Source organism: Balaenoptera physalus (genome assembly GCF_965194825.1).
Source record: "Balaenoptera physalus genome assembly, chromosome: 11".
Lineage (NCBI taxonomy): Eukaryota > Metazoa > Chordata > Mammalia > Artiodactyla > Balaenopteridae > Balaenoptera > Balaenoptera physalus.
In genome coordinates, this window is record NC_138896.1 from 18,621,321 (window position 1) to 18,641,544 (window position 20,224).

At 37.1% G+C, this 20,224-nt stretch overlaps 1 long non-coding RNA gene across 1 annotated transcript; it reads right to left on the reverse strand.

Annotated features, from left to right (window-relative positions):
• Window positions 1-4,209: 4,209 nt before the first annotated feature.
• Window positions 4,210-20,218, reverse strand: LOC309638867. The gene is made up of 2 exons (XR_014251369.1): window positions 13,742-20,218; window positions 4,210-13,427 (listed from the first exon to the last, which is right to left on the reverse strand). It is a non-coding gene; the product is annotated as an uncharacterized lncRNA (long non-coding RNA).
• Between the last annotated feature and the right edge of the window lie 6 nt (window positions 20,219-20,224).

Here is a 20,224-nt window from a genome sequence, read left to right on the forward strand (position 1 = left end):
ATAGCTCTAAGCACACATTTATGACACTGACGTTTGAAAACCCCTCCATGCTGAAGCCTTGCCCATTAGGCAAGGCTTTCCCAGTGTCATCTTCACTGATAGCACCGTATCTTTTGGGATACCTTCCTCTGCAACCGCATCTGTATTTAGACCCTAGGTATCAGCCCCTCTGACCTCTTACCTTGTACTTCCATGTCCATCGTGCCCTTGACCAGGCGGATCCCTCTGCATGAAGGCAGTACCCCCTTTTAATTTTAATCAGCTGAGGAATTTCTGTCTTACAGAATTCTGGGCTAAAGGTATTTCCTCTCTGATACTTTTCCTAATCATTCTAGATAGAGTTAGTAATGGTTTTCATATCTGTCTTCTCCATGGCCCATTACCTATATACACATCTCTTAAGAGTTATTGGAGCTTATATCATATTACTAGGTTCTTGGCTGCTAATTTTCCCCACTAAATTTTTAGTATCTTAATGATTGAGATTTTAATTATCAACAAATATTTGACACGAATTGGTAAAAATGTGTAAAAAGTGTCAGAGTTGATAACTAAAACCCAAGTTTCCTGATGACTATTCATTTTAGTTTTGCATATGCTTCCTCAAAGTTATTTGCTGAAGAGATGTCCCACACAATTTACATTTTGACAAATGATTTATGAATGGCTAAATAAACATCTAAATAATTTTTAGTGCTATTATCACCACTGGTTTACTTGCTGAATAGAAGATTAAATGTGGAAATCTATTATTCTAAATCAGAGACATCTAAGAGAAGAGGGTGTAAATAAGTAAATAAAACAAGTAGAAGTAAATACAACACAATACAATACAACACAACTACGGCAGGTACTGTAAAAGCTTAAAAGACATAAACATATTCTACATGACTTTTTATATCCTGTAGAACATCAAACGGTTTGATTTAATCAAACAAACGACAAGTTAAGAATGAAAGAGCATGCCCTGAAGAACAAGAAGAGCTCCCCGGAAGGAAAGCCAGTAATTTTTGCTTAAAAAAAAAAAAGGTAAATACCTCCCTCCCAAAATAGAGCAGGATGCTTGTGTTACAGTCCCCAAGCCTTTTGTTCTGATGATGAGAGCTATATTTTAATTTAGCTGGGGTCCAGGAGACTATTTAGCAATGTAGACATCTTAATGTACCAAGTATTTGGTAGAATATTTAACCAAAATTTTATTTCAAATCAATAAATGTACACTGGAGTCTGAGAATCAATTTTAATATTCCTATGACCTACTAGTTTTTGTATAAAATTTGAACATCTAACTAGTTGTATAAAGTCTAAACAAATAAGTAGTTGTATAAAATCTGAATACCTAGCTTTCCAGTCTACAATAAGATTATATGATTTACACTTCTTGATTTCCTTTTTCCCCTTATTCCCCACTCCAGATTTCTGACTGGGGCCCTGTATTAGAATCTTATTAATTCCCTTCTTCTTTGTTATCCCTAATTATAGAGCTGTCAATCTCAAAACCCACAAAAGAGGGAAATTTGAAAACATTCTGGATTTGTATTATACTATTGAATGTATTGTGAGTTTTTTCACATAGCTGGAGGGAGAGAGCTTTAAATGAACTTTTCACAGGGGAAAAAAATAGGTGAGTGTTTAACAGGAAAAAAAAGGAATTGACAGATATATAATTATTTTAGTGTTTCCACTTTGTTTCTTTCTTCCCCTTTGTCAGCTGCCTTCTCTCTCGATTCACCAACATACCCCCTAAAAGTTATTTCGTTTCAGTGTTCTTTTATCACATGTACAAAGCAGACTGAAGAGGAATCTGCTTGGGTTTTCTTCTTCAGGTAAAGCATGCATTGTTGAGCTCCAGGAGCTTAGGGACTGAAATCTTCAGAATCCTGTGGGATTTGGCCCACCTCAAGAGCAATAGACTTTAAAGATGTACGTATACAGAAAAACTGCCCTGTAATTACCAGTTTTTAACACAAAAACTATTCATGTCAGTATAATCCAGGAGGATCCATTAAAAAATCAACTGAATACTTTTAATTAGAAAGGGACCCCCAAATGTACATACGTTAAAAGTCAGAAATGAGTTTGACTAGGTATACATATCACATCCTTGTAATCCTACTGGCATCAATAATCATCATGATTCAGGTGAAGGAAACAAAAAAGTCAGAGGTGATTTGTAAAAACAAACAAACAAACATGTTTTACAAAATTAAAGGGAAAAGACAGTAGAAAAAGTCAACTAGGGAATTACTCTCATTTTATGAATTGTAACCTCTCAGCTCTATGTATGGTGGCTGTTTCTATGACTTGAATCTACAGTGATATCATTAAAATCCAATAGGTCTTATAAAAATATGCATGCTTCTAACATTTAGAAGGCTGCCATTTTTTTCCAGGAGATGTCCCAATTTGTTTTGATATCTCATTGTCAAAAACATAATCACTCTTCTCCCAAAGCTTCTAAAACAGAAAAACCAAAGCAAAACCAAAACCTGTTATATATTAATATATATATATATATTTTAAATTGATTATTTATAAATTTTATATAAATAAAAGCATACAAAGTCAATTATAAATAATGTTAAATTATGACTTACTTGGAACTGAATTATATTATCACAGATATTAGAAACTACATTTTGGATCCATTGCATAAAAAAAGGGAGGAGTGATGGACTAGAAAATTCCTTTAGGAATAGTATCATCTTTATTTAAAGAATTCTTACCTGGCATTATCCTTTGACATTTCACATGCACCTTATGAATAAATATTGATACGAGTTCAGATGAGATACTTCCATAAAATCCTGTCTGGTGGATTGCTGAATGGATTTAGTTATATATTGGCTGAAATTGGCCAAATGTTTCCTTATTAGTAGGATATCTAAAATAGTATATCATGACACATTATTTAATTCGTTACAATGACTGCAACTGTGAAAGTTTTGTCAAAAATCAGGAGATGAACTAATTCTTTTAGCATAAAAATAATTATAGTATAAGCTCTTCTGAGTGCAGATAGACTCATTCCTCTGGAAGCCTGAATTTGGCTTAATTAAGGAAAATACTCCCCTTTCCTTCATAGGAGTTGAGATCATTTATTTCATCCCATCCTTCTTTTAAAGGTTGCTGAATTCCCTTCTCTTGTTATACTCTAGTGATTTTTCAAGTATGCAAAGTGGAGTTTAAAGACTGTTTGATTCTTGCAACTCTAAAACCATCTCACATTTCTTTTATGACATGGAAGGTCACACACTGCAATATGGGAAAGGTGTTCTTATTTCAAAAGGAACTGAAATGAATGTCAGATTTATCTAAGGGAAAAAAATATTATTGGTACTTCATATAAATCTCTCCTTCTCTCCCCAGAATGCAAATTAGTTTAATATTTGGTAGCAACTAACAATGATACTAAATGAATTATGACTGCTGGTCTAGCGATAATGTCAAAACATGTTTTTTTTCTTCTATGACAAACAGATCAATCAAACTACAACAAATACATGTGATTAATAAAAGTGTATTTATCTCTTCCAGCTTCAAAATTCCAAATCTTATTAGACTACGGGCAAGATTCAATGGTAGGTGCTCTACGGTTCCAAAGTTCCTTTTGTAAGGCACAAGGAGACAAAAAAAACCCACAAAAAAACAAGAATTCACTTTAAAGATGTATATGATAATTATAGCTGGGTTAGGTTAAATTACTGTTCCAAGTTATTCATGCCCTTCCTCCCCTTCACTTTGATGAGGGGATATACTTCCCTGCTCCTTGCCTTTGGGTTCAGCCATTCCATAACATCTTACAGAAAAACCCGAACAAACTTTTTGGCCAACCCAATACATTGCTTTGGCTAATAGAATGTAAGCAGTCATAACACAAGTAGGAGCTTCAAATGTTTACTGTTTAGTTGTACCTGCCCTCTTTTACCTCTTCCAATCACTATCTGAAGAACATACTCTAGGCAGCCCACTTGCCCAAGGAAGATGAATAACAAAGGAGCAGAATGACCTTGCCAATTTAGAGACCTGCAGCTTGAAGAAGAGTTGCCCAGAGGCACCAACCCAGACCAGGCAGCTACTGGCCGCAGCATAGACAATTTAGTGATCCAGCTGAGATTAACAGAGCTCCTTCAAATAACCCACAGACGCATGAGAAATAAGAGCTTCTGTGTGATGACGCCTTGCCGTCTTCATTTCATTTCTGATCTGTTTTCTTTTTTTTTTTTTTAATTTTTATTTATTTATTTATTTATGGCTGTGTTGGGTCTTCGTTTCTGTGCGAGGGCTTTCTCTAGTTGTGGCAAGCGGGGACCACTCTTCATCGCGGTGCGCGCACCTCTCACTATCGCGGCCTCTCTTGTTGCGAAGCACAGGCTCCAGACGCGCAGGCTCAGTAATTGTGGCTCACGGGCCTAGTTGCTCCGCGGCATGTGGGATCTTCCCAGACCAGGGCTCGAACCTGTGTCCCGTGCATTGGCAGGCAGATTCTCAACCACTGCGCCACCAGGGAAGCCCGTGATCTGCTTTCTTAAACTCTTAAAGTTTCTAGTGTCTCCAGCTATGACTTTCTATCAGTCAGATAAGCCTGTTGCTTTCTATTTCTTTTTTAATAAACATCAACATAAAGAAACCAAGTTTACTTAGTTCTACTTATTAACAGTTCATGAAAAACACAGACTGAGTGAAAAGCACCCAGAATAAGTTTCTACTGCCACAAGTAGCTTAAAGGACAGCGTGAATAGTTGAGTTTGTAATTTTACAGGAATATAGATGAGGAATGACGATAGGAAACTTTTTCAGTGTGAACTGGATGACATTTCTGAATGAGGATGTCGAACGTGCTGTGTTTTCTTCCATCTCCTCCGCAGCTGCCCCGAGCCTCCTCCCCTCCTCCAGCCCCCACCAGCCCCAGCCTGTGAAGTGGGCTGGGCTGCGCTGGCCTGATGAGAGGGTGGATGTGCTCTTCCCCTGGCAAAGACAACAGAAACTGACATCTTCTTTGAATTCTGGCTTATAAAGAGGGTGATTATTTTTGCAGCTGCCTTTAGTCTTTACTGAAAAAGTGTTTATGTCTCCAATGCCCACTTTTAAATTATGCGGTGGTTTCCAACTAGGGCAAAGGTTGTGTTTTTCTTCAGTCACTTCTCTGTTCATATTTTTCATGGTCTTCTGATGGTTATAGACAGACTTGTTTAATTCTACTTTTTGCTATATCTTAAGTGCTTGTTAAATATTTAATGATTCTTATCCAGGAGTTGCCAAATACAGTCCTGAACTCTGTGTCTCTCCAGATCATTAAAAACTAGCAGTCCAATTGCTCTATTTTTTTCTGACAGAACAACAATAACAACAAGAAGAATTATTATAAACAGCATACATAATACTGAGTGTTTTTGAGGGAGTAATTTTTTTGGAGTGCTAAGTCTGTTTATTATAATGTGAATAAAGAAATTATGAGTAACATTTGAGAAGTCTTGATATTTAACATGAAATTTACTGGGTGCTGTCTGTCCACTCAGTAGTCAGACCTTGGTTAACCCCGTTCAAGATCCCTGCTTGCTTCCCCCAGAAGTACAGCTAAATCAGCCAAATCTATTTTGGTCAGTAGTAGAGAAAATTTTAGAAAAGGTTAAAATCTTAGGTTGATGAGAGTTAGATGGACCTGGAGAGTGATCAAGTTTAATCCTCTTTATTTTGCTTAAAAGCTACATAAATAATATAATAAATAATAATAAATAAGCTACAAGGATCTATTGGACAACACAGGAATATAACCAATATTTTATAATAATTATAAATGGAGTATAACCTTTAAATATTGTGAATCACTATGTTGTACACCTGTAACATATAATATTGTACATCAACTGTATCTCAATTTTTAAAAAAGTAAAAAAAAATCCATTTCATCTTTTAAACTAAATGACCATGATAAGGAGGTCTTGGGGCATTGGGTTGAGACAGTATTAATATTAGATGAAAAGAAAGGAGGAAAAGAGAAGGGAGATTTTCACCCAAATTGAATAATGTCTATTTTTTTCTTTGTGAAGAAGGGAGATTTGAAATTCATGTTGGAGCTTCTTTCTGTTATATCAGGAAGCTATAGGTTGAATAATCATATATTAATATTATTACTATAAACAGTATATTACAGATTTTTTTCTGAGAATTTTTTTTTCCTAGACAGATCAAGGATTTAAATACCAGGTAAGCAGCCCTGTCTAGTCCTTTCCAATTAGGTTGCTGTCTGAAACCTGTCCTAGGTCTAGCTTTATCTCCACATTGCAGGTATAACTACACCACAGGCATCCCTCCTATCTGCTGGGCTAAGCAGGTCATCAACACCCCTCCATAGGCAATCTCTCTTCCCCCTGCTGCCAATCTTGTTAGAAGCTGGAATAGCTAATGAAGACAGGCATGCTTTCATTTGAGGAAGCCCTACAAGCAGTGGTCTATTCAGCTATTTGAAGGCTTTGCACCTTTCATCATCTCTTTAGTTCCTAGCCCCCTACTTCAACTCCACCAAAAATAAAAGTTCCTATTAAAGAAAATCTGTCATCGCTAGTGTCAGCCAATGAGGGGGGAGGGGGGAAAAAAGCATAAAGGAAAAAAAAAGCCTGGTTATTCCACAATCTGCAAGTTGTATAATTTAGGGTTTGGGGGTACCTTCATTATAAATGAATTCTAAATAGATTTATAAAGTTTAATAGGCAACATAGAAAAGTCAGGGGCCACAAAATTTGAAAAAAATATTGGAAAAAACCCCCTTAGAAACAGATATCTATATGGTTTTGAGAACATCTTCTAGGGTTCTTAGGGGTGACCCTTGACTCATGAAGGGCTATGAGCAGCGCTAGCTAGATATATTCTTCTCAAGCTCTAAATATGTTATAATTTCCTATCTATACAAAAGAAAACTTTACACTTTTACAATAAGGGATTGACACTTTTGATGTTTAATCTTGCATTTTACTGGTTGTCTCGTACATATTCATCTTTATTTCCCCCTCCTGCTCAGTGCCAAAGCTGTGGGAATCCTTTGGGTATTATTATCCTCACCACACTGTTGTTCATCAGTGTTTATCTTTTTGAAATGCTCTCTCCCTTTCTCCTTTGCCTATTTCAATCCTTCCAATATTTCAAAGCCTGACCAAACAGCTACCTCTTCTATTCAGCTGCCCTTTATTGATTTGTGCTCCTATGTCATTCTCTGCTTCTTGGTATGATCACAGCAATTAAGTTTTTTTTTTTTTTTTTTTTTTTTTTAACATCAAAGTTTAGCACTGGGGCACTGGCCTTGTTGCTTTGTTCTCAGATTCCAGGGAGCCTCTCTTCTGTTGGCGTAGTAGGGGTACATGATAGCAGCTCAAGAAGAAAGTATAGGTAGTATTTACTTCAAGATAAATTTGATTTTTCAAAAATTAAATATGGCTTCTAGCTGACAGTCTCCAATCCTACACATTGATCACGACCTCGATGTAGACAACACAGGCTTGAGAGTCAGACTGCCTGAGTTTGAGTTCCAGTTCTACCACTTAAAACCTGGCCTGTCAGCATTGCTGTACTTCAGGTTCTTTATGTATAAGATGAGGATGACAGTAATACCCACTTCATAGGGATGCTGTGAATGTTAAATGAATTCATAAGGCAATTAGAATGGAGCCAGGGCCATGCATGTACTCAATAAATATTAATTATTATGATGATCACTATTCATTAAAATATTTATTGTCACCCCCAAATAGCTCTTTAGCATGCAGATAATGAAATCACCACAACAATACTTTAACACATCACAGTGCTGGATTCAGACTTAGAAGCTGAGATAGGAAGTAATAATAAAGAAGAACCCAACCCTTTCATTGAGCTAGGCCTTTCAAAATGGGATAAGCATGATCTCTATTTCCTCGGCTAAATTAAAAATACTATAACACAATATGGACCTTTTAATATGCATTTTTGCACAGCCAAGATCAGTGGTCAGAAAATGCATAGAAATCACCTAATTCCTTTAGGAAGAGAGAGGGAAAGGATTTCTAACTAATTTAAGGGCCTTGCAAAGTCTGAAGCATATGATGGTCTATTGCTTCTGGTATTCACTTAAACTAGTAAATATTATGGGAAAGTGTATCACAGAAAAGGAAAAATGGAGCCCTGAGTAAAAATGTAAGCACTATAAATATAACTGAAGCAAGGATGAAAGGATAAAAGTTATGTCCTTAGAAAAATAGATGCTTATTATACAGTTCTAGGAAAATTTTTTTTTCCTTTTCAAAGTAATTTATTTTGGTTCATTTTTCAGTTGATGGAATTTTATCTTCTAGTAATTTTTTTTTACATAGTTACGAAAAATTTTTTCCTGTGAGGATGAGAACTTTTAAGGTGAACTCTCCTAGTAACTTTCAAATATGCAATACAGTATTATTAACTATAGTCACCATGATGTACATCCCCATGACTTATTCATCTTATAATTGGAAATTTATACCTTTTGACCCCCTTAACCCATTTCTCCCAACCCCCAACCCCCAGCCTCTGAACCACCAATCTGTTCTCTGTATCAATGAGCTTGGTTTTTTAAAAAATTTGTTTTTCTGTTTTAGACTCCACATATAAATGAGATCATACTATATTTGTTGTTCTCTGTCTGACTTATTTCACTTAGCACAATGCACTCAAGGTCCATCCACGTTGTCGCAAATGAAAAGATTTCGTTTTTTATGACTGAATAATTTCCATTTTATAATTTTACGAATATATGTAACATTTCTTTATCCATTCATCCACTGATTGATTGACTCTTAGGTTGTTTCCATAATTCCATGTCTTGGCTATTGTACATGGAATGAACATGGGGTGCAGATGTATTTTCAAAATAGTGATTTCCTTTTCTTTGGATAAATACCCAGAAGTGGAATTGCTAGATCATGTAGTTGTTCTATTTTTATGTTTTTGAGGAAACTCCATACTGTTTTCCATAAAGGCTCCACCATTTACATTCCCACAAACAGTGCACAAGGGTTCCCTTTTCTTCACATCATCACTAACAATTGTCTTTTCTTGTCTTTTTGATAATAATCATTCTAAGAGTTATGAGGCGATATCTCACTGCGGTTTTGATTTGCATTTCCCTGATGATTAGTGACACTAAGCATCTTTTCATGTACCTGTTGGCCATCTGTATATTTTCTTTGGAAAAATATCTATACAGAACTTCCGCCCATTTTTTAGTCAAATTTGTTTGTTTATTTGTTTTGCTACTGAGTTGTATGAGTATATACTTTGGATGTTAACCCCTGATCAGATATATGACTTACAAATATATTTCCCATGCAGTAGATTGCCTTTTCATTTTGCTGATGGTTTCCTTTGCTGTGCAGAAGCTTTTCAGTTTTACATAGTTTCACTTGTTTGTTTTCGCTTTTGTTGCCTTTGGTTTTGGTGTAATTAAAAAATCATTGCCAAGACCTATGTGAAGGAGCTTACTGTCTATGTTTTCTTCTAGGAGTTTTACGGTTTCAGGTCTTAACGTTCAGCATTCATTTTGAGTTAATTTTTGTGTATAATGTAAGATAGTAGTTCAATTTCATGAAAATAACTTTTAAATGTTCTGTAACTACGACTCTCATCAGATACACACAAGGACACACACATCACACTGAGATTTTTGCTGTACCCTTAGTTCATCATTTATACTTTTTTATATGAAGTTATCATGTAATTGAAAATATATTATTAATATTAAAGCACCCTCATGGGCCTGTAATTTACTAAATTCTTCAAAAATCAGTTTAAATTTTAAAAGAAAGGTGGGGGGGAATTCCCTGGCGGTCCAGTGGTTCGAACTCCACGCTTTCACTGCCGGGGGCCCAGGCTCGATCCCTGGTTGGGGAACTAAGATCCCACAAGCTGCAGGGTGCGGCCAAAGAAAAATCAGTTTAAATAACTGCAGCCCTGCCCTATAGGAATTTACAATCCAAGATGAAAAATGCTGATGTTGTTATAGAATAAATACAATGTATATAGAAAACAAACAGAGGAAGGGGAGGGAAAAATTATTACCTCAATTCTAGAGAGAAATCTCCAAAGAAGAAGAGAGAGTGGACGGAGCAGAGAGCTAGCTAAGAATAAGTACTTCAGCCTTCCAAATATAAGGAGAGACCCAGAATAGGCACAGAATTGTGATGCAACCATTAGATGAAACAGGTTTCTGACACTTATATCTCCTTTCAGGCTAGTATCTATGCTTGGAATTTCCCACTCTTTTTATCTTATAACTGCTGGACTTACCTTAAAAAAAAGTCTATGATTTCTTTTTTATAAATTTCAAAATAGAAAACACTAACCTATGGTAATAGAAATCAGGATAAGGGTAAATTTTAGGAGTGTAGTGATTGAAAAGAACAGGCAGGGTTTTGGGGTTATAGTTACATTTTGCTTTTTTTGCTCTGTATGTCTGTATGTCTGTTACACTGGTTTCCATTTTCTTATACATATTCACTGAGCTGTGCATGTATTATTTGTGCACTTTTCTGTATGTATGTTTTGTTTCAATAACATTCACATTTTTCAAAATGTCAACTCACATCACCTCTTCTATGAAACTTTTCCTGCAATACCTTTCCCATCTTATCTCTCCTTTTTCTAGCCTTCCTGTACTGCCAATATTAAGGTTAGTTAAAAGCAAGAGACCATATATTTTTTCTTGTTTTATCACCAGCAACTAAAAGAGGATTGTTATTAATCTATGCTTAATCAATTACCAATGACAGACAATAATTAAATGAAAAATACATAAGATTTGCATGATCAAAATATGAGTACCAAGAAAAGTAACACAATTAAAAATTGCTGACAACCAAGATCTTGAAGCAGATGGTAAGGAGATTCCTTAACTTATATGGAAATGCTTAGTTAGCATGTAGGTGCTGATTACCATTATTTCATACCCTACAAATTTTAAATTAATATTGAAGTTGAAAATTATTCTTGCCTGTAATTATCTTACGTCTGTATTTTCATTAAAAAGGCTCTCTGTCAAGGAGATATGGTCAAACCACGTTTAGTAATTTACAAATAGAAACTTCCTGATAATAATATCCTTGGATTTATTTATTTATTAAATACTTACTGGGCTTCCTCTATTTGACAGAATTTTCCATATTCTGGAGATACATATCTAAATAAAATGAGTTCCTTTCCTCAAGGCACTTACTGGTTAGTGGTAAGACAGAAATGTATATGTAATAAATGCTACACTAAGAATTAACACAGAGTGTTGGGAAAAGTTTTACAAGAAGCTACACTTCAGATAAAGAAGCAGCCCAGACCTGAAACTTACCTAGAGTTTCAAACTAAGTAGATCTCTTGCCCTCATAGATTTGCCTTAATGTGAGTTGTAATGTTATATATTCCAAGGTCATGAGACCAGAGTGCTGGTGGGAAAAGAACAATTTGGACCTGAGGATACAGGATAATCTTAGCTGTTTGAAGGTGGTGGGTGTCTCATATTTCCTGTGAAGTTGATGACAGAGATATGGTCCTTAGTTCATTACTCTATCACTTATGGTAATTTTTTTGTAGCTACTGAATCCATATTTGTTGATTTTTGAAATCAGAGATGTTGGCTATGACCTTTGGTTTCACCTCCAGCATGTTAAGATCCTAGAAATCATCATTCTCAACCTCACAACAAGAAAAAGCTAAACAAAGTGAAAATCAATGATTTTTCTTAAACCCATTAGAGAACCACTATCTTAATATCTAGGAAGAGAGGGAAGTGCATCCAGAGGTACAGCTGAGATTTTCTTACCTGGAGCAGAAGTGGCTAGAGCCATAAACTGGTAGGAACACTTACATGGTAATTTTGATGAATTGCTGAATGTTGAGTTAGAGCTTTAACTCCTGGAGGGCTGCAGTCTTCGGGGGTGGTCCACATTTGCATGGGCTTTATTTCTAGGAAGATACATGGAACATCCCCTGTGGCTCTGGCAGGGGAAGGGGATGAGTAAACACTGTAAAATACACCTGGAGCCTTCTCTGTAACAAAAGTCCATTCTTCAGGAGAAAGGATTTTGCCAAAGCTGTATCTCAGCAGGAGGAAGAAAATGTCTTCCGCATCAGCCTCCTTCCAGCCTTCTTGTCGCAACTAAGGGGAAAACAAAAACCAGAATCAACAGGTCAGAAAATCAACTGACAATGTTGCAGCCAGGAAAGTGAGCAGGAGGCAGAGGGATATAAATGTTTGTGAAGGTCATGGCCCTGAGACACAGGCCCACGAAAATTCACAGATTTAATCCAAGATTATAGAATATACCCCCTCCTCACTTTCCCGCCACACTAACACAATCCCAGCTTAATAAAATGGATTCCACTGAAAGAACTGTAAAACACAGGCTCTCTCTGAGAAGGAGCACTTATGGAAGCCTGAAATAAAGAGGGAAGACAAAAAAACAAGGACACTAGAGGAATTTAAAGCCTCTGGCATCTATAGCAAACAGTAAATACAGCACAATTCATTGCCAGATTAACAAAAATCCTCAAACTAAAGGCCTATTTATTTCAGTTCCTATTACTTGATATAACATGTCTAGCTTTTGACATGAAATTATGACATTCCAAATGGCAAGAAAGAAGCACAATATAAAGAGATATAGCAGTCATCATACTTAGATATGACAGAGATTTTGGAATTATCAGGCCAGGATTTTGAAACAGGTATGACAAACAGGTTAAAGGTTTTAATGGAAAAAGTAGTCAATATGAAAGAGAAGATAGGTAATGGAAGCAGAGAGATGAAAGTTCTAAGGAAGACTGAAAAGGAAATGCTAGAAGTCAAAAACACTGTGATTGAAATGAAGAGTGTCTTTGATGGGCTCATCAGTTGACTAGACATAGCTAAAGAAAGAATCACTGTACTTGATGACAGGTCAATAGAAACTTCCTAGTCAGAAATGCGGAGAAAAAAATAATTTAAAAAAGCAAAAAAACAGAATGTCTAAGAACTGTGGGACAATTTCAAAAGGTGTAACATAGACATAATGGCAACAACAGAAGAAGAAGAAAGAAAGGGTAAAGCAGAAGAAATGGCCAAGGATTTTCCAAAATTATTGAGTGTCATCAAACTACATATTCAGGAAGCTTAGGAAACAATAAGCAGGATAAATCCCGAATAGCAGTGATGAAATCCCTCATGTCTAAGCAAATCATACTCAAATTGCAGAAAACCAAAGACCAAAAAAAAAAAAAAAAAAAGTAAGGGAGAGGAAAACAAATACCCTATCTCTACAGGAACAAGGATAAGAATTGCAGTGGACTTCTTGTCAAGAATTATACAAGCAAGAAAAGAAGGATGTGTAATCATTACAGTGTTGAAAGAGATGTTGACATGGCAGTATAGTTAAAAATTTAACATTAATAATGATAACCTTGGGGGGCTTCCCTGGTGGCTCAGTGGTTGAGAATCTGCCTGCCAATGCAGGGAACACGGGTTCGAGCCCTGGTCTGGGAAGATCCCACATGCCGCGGAGCAACTAGGCCCGTGAGCCACAATTAACTGAGCCTGCGCGTCTGGAGCTTGTGCTCCACAACAAGAGAGGCCGCGATAATGAGAGGCCCGCGCACCGCGATGAAGAGTGGCCCCCACTTGCCGCAACTAGAGAAAGTCCTCGCACAGAAACGAAGACCCAACACAGCCATAAATAAATAAATAAATAAATAATTTTTAAAAAATAATGATAACCTTGGGAACTACTTAGAAATACAGAAAGCTTTCCCCAACCTCAGAAAATTCTGACCGAGGGACTCTTGTGTGAGATCTGGAGAAATGCATTTCAGCCATGAACTCCAGGTGCTTCTGGTCCACATACTTTATGGATCACATGTTAAGAAACACAAACAAGGTTGCAAAGCAAATGTCAAGATGGGATTAGACATTCAAGGGTTGCATTAGGGGAAAAGCCTATGAGAGAAAATGGAGAGGAAGCCAGTAAGCTTGGAAACTTGCATCAGGCCACCATGCAAGTTTAATCACCAGTGAAGGAGAGAGAAAAGGGAGGTTGAGTGGAAGCATCCTAGATTACTATCTAGTCTAAGGAAAATTCAATCAGGTTGCTGGAGAGTCCTTGAGATCAAGCAGGCTGTCATAGAAGTCCCTTGTCTCCCAGAAACAGGCCAACCTTAGTGTTATAACTTAAGCACAATCTTCAGTTTGGAGCAACCCATGGGCAGTATGGCCTCAGTGCAAATGCTGTGATGGATTTCAGAGCAGAGCATCTGCCGTTGTGTGTCTACAACTGTCGTTGTGGTCTACTAGGTATATTCTCATGACTGTCACAGTACGGAAGATAAATAATTATGTCACGTTATATTTTTATAATTTAATAATATCCTCATGAGGTAATTAACTCTCAGACACGTTACATAATTTTCCAGTGATCACACAATGAGTAGACGATTAGGACCCAGGTTTTCCTATTCTTAGGCTAGGATTTATTATTTCTAATACTGGTACTATTTCTATTGTAAAAAGAAAATTGAATCAGAGCATAGAATTTAGAAATTTTTTAATACGGCTAGTTTATATGTGAGGAAGGAAAAATAATTGTCAGAATCAATTTTTTTTTAATTGCTGAGAGACAATTATTTCCAACGTAAATTAGGAAATAAATTCTACAGGAAAATATCTGCCAAATTCTGGTTATTGTTTCTCAGCACCAAATCTACCTTTCTATCTTTTTATAACGGAAATGGGATTCTAAAATCATTTCTGCTTGGGCTTCTAGCTCCCTGTAGGCCTTGTCAGGAGGAGGCAACAGGAGGTGTCCACATCACAAGTTGGGAGAAGGGACTTGCCCATCATGTTTGTTTCCTGCTGGTGCTCTGCTTTGTTTTCACCTGTTTCTTGTCCCTGTGTCAGCCCAGCAACGCTGCTTCACTCCAGCAGCAGCAGTTCCTGACGGTAATAGCAACTGAACCTGCAAGAGTTTTTACGACTCTTGTAGAACCAGCCTCATAGCCCCCACCCTCACCTCCGAGCAGCACCAGCCAGCCAGTGCCCCCTCCTCAGAGGGGAGAAAGTCTGGGTCCCAGTCCTCTGGGCCTTCCTCTAAGCTCAGGGACACTGGCTCAAATCAGCAGTGCCTCCCCCTCCTCCGAGGAAGTGATTCCACTCCATTGGTCTTCTCGAAGCTTCTATGTTGTAATAATTCCAGCCTCTTCCTTCTGTTCCCTAGCCCTAGGGATGGAGGCTACTTCCTGAAATACTACCTCTGTTATACCTAGTATTCTTTTCTTACCTTTTGAATTCTCTATTAAACCACTTTACACCCAGTTAACAATTCTTATATTGACAACAAGCACGGTTTCTGTTTCCTGACTGGACCCTGACCGATAGGATGGAAGAAATTAGAGAACAGATAATCCCATACATCTGATACATAACATTAGATTATACCTGAGTTAGAATTATAAGGAAGTTGAGATATTTTCAAGCCAAGCAAAAATAGGCATTAGGTAGGGTGTAAGAAACAGGTAAAGTCACAAAGATTCAGACTACATCTTTCGAATATGTGTGCATTACAAGGCTGATGGAAAAAGTTCATGTAGTAGTGAATAAACTTTGTTGACCATCAATGACCCACTTCTCAGGGTTATCTCTTTATTCTCAATTTAAAGTAATATTCCTCCAGTTAACCTATACCGGTGATTCTCAATGACGTTGAGAGAAGTGCAACAGAAAGTCAGTTTAAATTATCTAGTTTGAAAAACACGCATAGAGTTGAGATTTACTGTCCAGGTTTTCTCCATGCGTCAGTCAGATCTGATAGAGCCCTGGGCATCCCAAGAGTTTTGCTGAAATGAGATCAGTAGATGTAGAGGTGTGATCTCAGAAACAAGATTATGAACTTGTGCTGTTTACTATGAAATGTTGTTGAGATTAGACTTTTTATTTTTTTATTTTCTTGGTAGTTATATTAGTCAGGATATGCTAGCTTTGAAGTAGGAACAAGCACAAAAGTTTATTGATCACGCACACAATGCTTATGTGGGGTTAGTTAGTAGCTCCATGGGGAAGCTATTTTCAGTGACTCAGGGATCTAGGCTATTTCCCTCCTGCAGGTTCTGTGATCTTTTTCTCTATGACAGTGAAAGAGAAAGGAGAATTTCAATGTAGTTCTTAAATTATCTCGCCCATTAGAGACACACATGAGTTCCAATTATGGCCCATCGTCCAGATAATGTATTCACATCATCCTAACTTTAAGGTGGTTAAAAAATGTGGAGGAAGCATATGGATATTCAATAAACAGTGAGTGTCTCTGTCACGCTAGTCATCACTGATTCATGATAATACTTGCGGAATCATGCCATAAATATATTTCTAAATTTTCAGATGTGCAAAACTCTTGGGGCATCTCTTAAATGCCAAGGGTCTACTACAAAGAGAGGAAGAGAGGCAGCTCAGATGTTTATCATGAATAGATGCGTCGTTGAGAAGGAAGAGTTTTTCTCACAAACCCATTTTGTTACCTTCTATTTCGACAACCTTAGAAGGACAGATTTTTTTTTTCACATTTAATTAGTGGAACTCTGGCAGATATTGCCATTAGAACAAAAGAACAGATTTAAATCTGTAACATACAGCTATAGCATTGCTTTAGATGTGGCAATTAAAAGACATCTGGGGGATGAAATGAAATATTCATGATGATCTTCATGATAGCTGAGGTCATACATGAAGCTTGATTTCTCATGTGTGGTGTAATCTTACATGTACTATGCAAAAAAAATATCCTAAATGGTGGCAGTTGTTAATATGAGACAATTATGAGACTTCAGACATTTTACCAAAAACAAAAGTCATAAATAAAACACCCCACTTCTTAGCAGGCAGTGTTAGTTGAGTCTTTTTGGCCAATGTTTGTTTGTTCTCCCTGGAAGGTCATTATTTTAAATAGTTATTGATAATTACATTCACTAGAGAACATGTATGACAAATTTAGGTCAGATTAATTTCAGGAGAAGCATTCTCTCAGATAAGGAGCTAATGGATGGGGGATATGGTTGACTAGAAAATACAGTCAACTGCCTGGCTTTGTATAAAATTAAGCAGGGTTTCTCTTGTGAAGGGCTCATCCTTTGAGTTGATTTTTGTCATCCTTTGGGTTTCACAGGAGCCCCGTATTCCAACATTTCTTTTACTACCCATAAGGCAGAAGAGCTCTATGTGCCCATAACAAACCGACATTGTCTTTATTCGTAGCAAATTATGATTGAGATTAAAATGCAATTAATTTCTTTTCTGGCTCTCTCCTTACTGTGCTGTAAGGTTACCTAAAAGAAGGAGTTGTGAATGCTAAAACTGGAAAGAACTTTAAATTCCGCTTCTCTAGCCTAGTTTCTTCATCTAACCAATGAGAAAACTGAGTACCAGAGGAAGAAGAGGGCTTACAATGGGTCATGTCACTTAAGCTACCCTCACTAACCCTAACTGTAAAGTGGAGATAAGAATTCCTTTCCCACCTACTTCTCAGAATCACTGTAAGAATAAAATTAGATAACGTATGCAACATTTTTGAGAATAATAATGTAAAAATAATAATAGTAATAATCATAAAGATAACATTTATTGAACACCTGGTATGAACCACACACTGGGATTACATATATGATTTCACAAATCATCACAACCTATCACAGCAGTGCATTTATTACTCCAGTTTAAAAATGAAGAAACTGAGGCTTGGAGATTTGCCCTAGGTCATAAGCTAGCTAGTAGTGGAGCTAGGAGTTAACCTAGGGAGTCAAACATTAAACATAAGCTCTTTGGCTTTCCTTATAACCTAAGGATTCACAGTGGACTCCATACTGGACCACAATTCTCTTATTCTCAGGGTTTTCCCATTGTTATAAGTTAGTTCCATAAAGTTCTCTTGGAAACAGAGAAAATGGAAACTGTCTATCCCTTTCTAGGCTTAATTTGATGTATTATTTACCTTTAACACTGGGGTTTTCACTAAGAATGAAAAATAGGCAACTTTCTGACACTACTATACATGTTTTCAGCCCAGTGCCATGGTTTCCTATTTGCTGTATGTTTTGCCAATTGAGCCTCTAAGTGTCCAGTGCAATCACTCCAAACAAACCTCACTTTGTTCTGCTTCCTTGCTGCAATAAGCATGGAGCTGTAAACTACCTATCAGGAATGTAGAGAAGAACCCAACAATCATGGCAAGTGTGTGTGCGCTGGACGTGCATGTGCCTGATGATGTTAAAATGCTGCCACCTCCTGTTTAGCCCAAGTGTTGCTGATGCAACTCTTTCCCACAGCTTCCCCGAGTCCTCTAAGCTGATTTATACTGATCCCGAATTGCACTTCTGCAATATATAACATGACAAGTTAAACGAAAAGCCTGCCAAAAAATCTTGATAGGCTCAGCTTTCGTGCTGCAGCACTTGAAAAGACCATTACGACTGCCATCCCACTAAAGTGTGCTCAGTATTTTTGACAGTGAATTATCTAAGCAGCAGTTTATCTCCGCATTCATGGGGTAGGGGTGTGGGGCTTGCCCTTTAAAGATTCCAAAGAGGGAAGATAAAGGGGGTGCGGGTAGGGATATTTTCCATCTCTCAAGTGGTAGTGGGTTACTCCAAGGTTTTCCAGATGTTGCAAGGGCTTTAGGTTTATACTCAGGTGCATTTTCTGCTGAAACACTCACGAGAAATGAAACACAGCACGGACAGGATCCTAGATTTGTAAACGAGGGAATAGCGCCAGCATCTGAATTTGTCTCCAAACTGAGAGGTTGTATGAAAGAGATACTGTGCGCCTGACCCCAGTAAGCTGAGCCTCGAGCAGCTGGCTTATCAAGGACAATCTCCTCTTGCTTTATCAGCATTGAGCTATTGTTTACTCCAGGACAAGAGCCCTGTAGCAATCACGGACACCATACAGTGATTCCTTCCATCTGGAGCTCTGCCAGCCTGAAATCCCATCCCTAACTTCTCCCCACAAAGTGAGGGCGGGACTTCGTTTTATCTCAGTCACTCAGTCCAGCAAAATTAGCTTTGCCCAGGATCATTTTAATAACTAGCACATGACCACCTCCATCCATGTGTATACACTTAGGTCTGGGTGATTTGGGTCTCTTTATATCATCCAAATACCAGAATTGTTTAGTAAAGCTGGAAAGTCAGGAATGGAAAATAGTTTTAGAACCGTTTTCTACAGGCCAGAACTGTCTAGTTAAGTGCTTACTGACCAAATTTTTATTGACTAAGAACCCTGTGCTTAATACATCTATGGTTACACTCAAATCTTCTCTTCAGTCTGAAATTATCTATTTATGTATCTATCTATCTTTCTTTCTAGTTTTATGCCTGTCATAAGACATAAAAAACAAACAGAAATATATATATTATTTCTTTCTGAAGCCTTATAGAAAAAAAAAATCACTTACTCTCCCAATTTTTCCTTCTAAAATAAATAATTTTTTTTTTATGTTCTTACTTCTTTTACCTCACTTATGCAACATTTTTCTAGAAATGCTTTTCTATATGTTAGGGGTCTTACATATACTAGATGCTTAACATTAGTTGGAGACAATCTTACTGATCTTCGACCTTGCAAGTCCCTAAACTAATTAATAACTTACTTGCAAATATTTTCCAGTATAAATTCAGTAAAACAGATTTTCATATTTTTAGGGGAGAATTCTGTGCTCAAGAAAAATGAACGTCAGTGCAAGGGTGCTATGGAATCCTACAGTGAACGTGCATACAGATAGTAATCTCCCTCCAGCCTCGGTGGAAATGACATCAGCAGAGAAACTCCTTGAGGGTAGAGCCCCAGTACTTTTCAAAGTTTAATGCCCAAGAGTCAGGCACCTATACTGGGCAAGGCCTTAGGAAAACTCAGATGGACCTAAGGTGACAACAATTCAGGCGAATACAATTTCCCCACCCACTTTTATATCTGGACTCCCATACCTTTTAGAAAAATGTTTTTCATCTTCAATTTCTTCAAGTTGAGTGAATACAAGCACTACTTCCTGGTGCTCTGATTTTATTCAAATGTTGTTTAACAACAATCTGTCTTCTCTTGATAGTTAAGCTTTAATCATTTCCACTCAATTTTACTGACTAGCCCAGAAACAAAATCACACAGCAACTGTGCCCGAAATCATACAGCCTGTAGCTCTAGTACCTTCTTAGCGATCTTGCA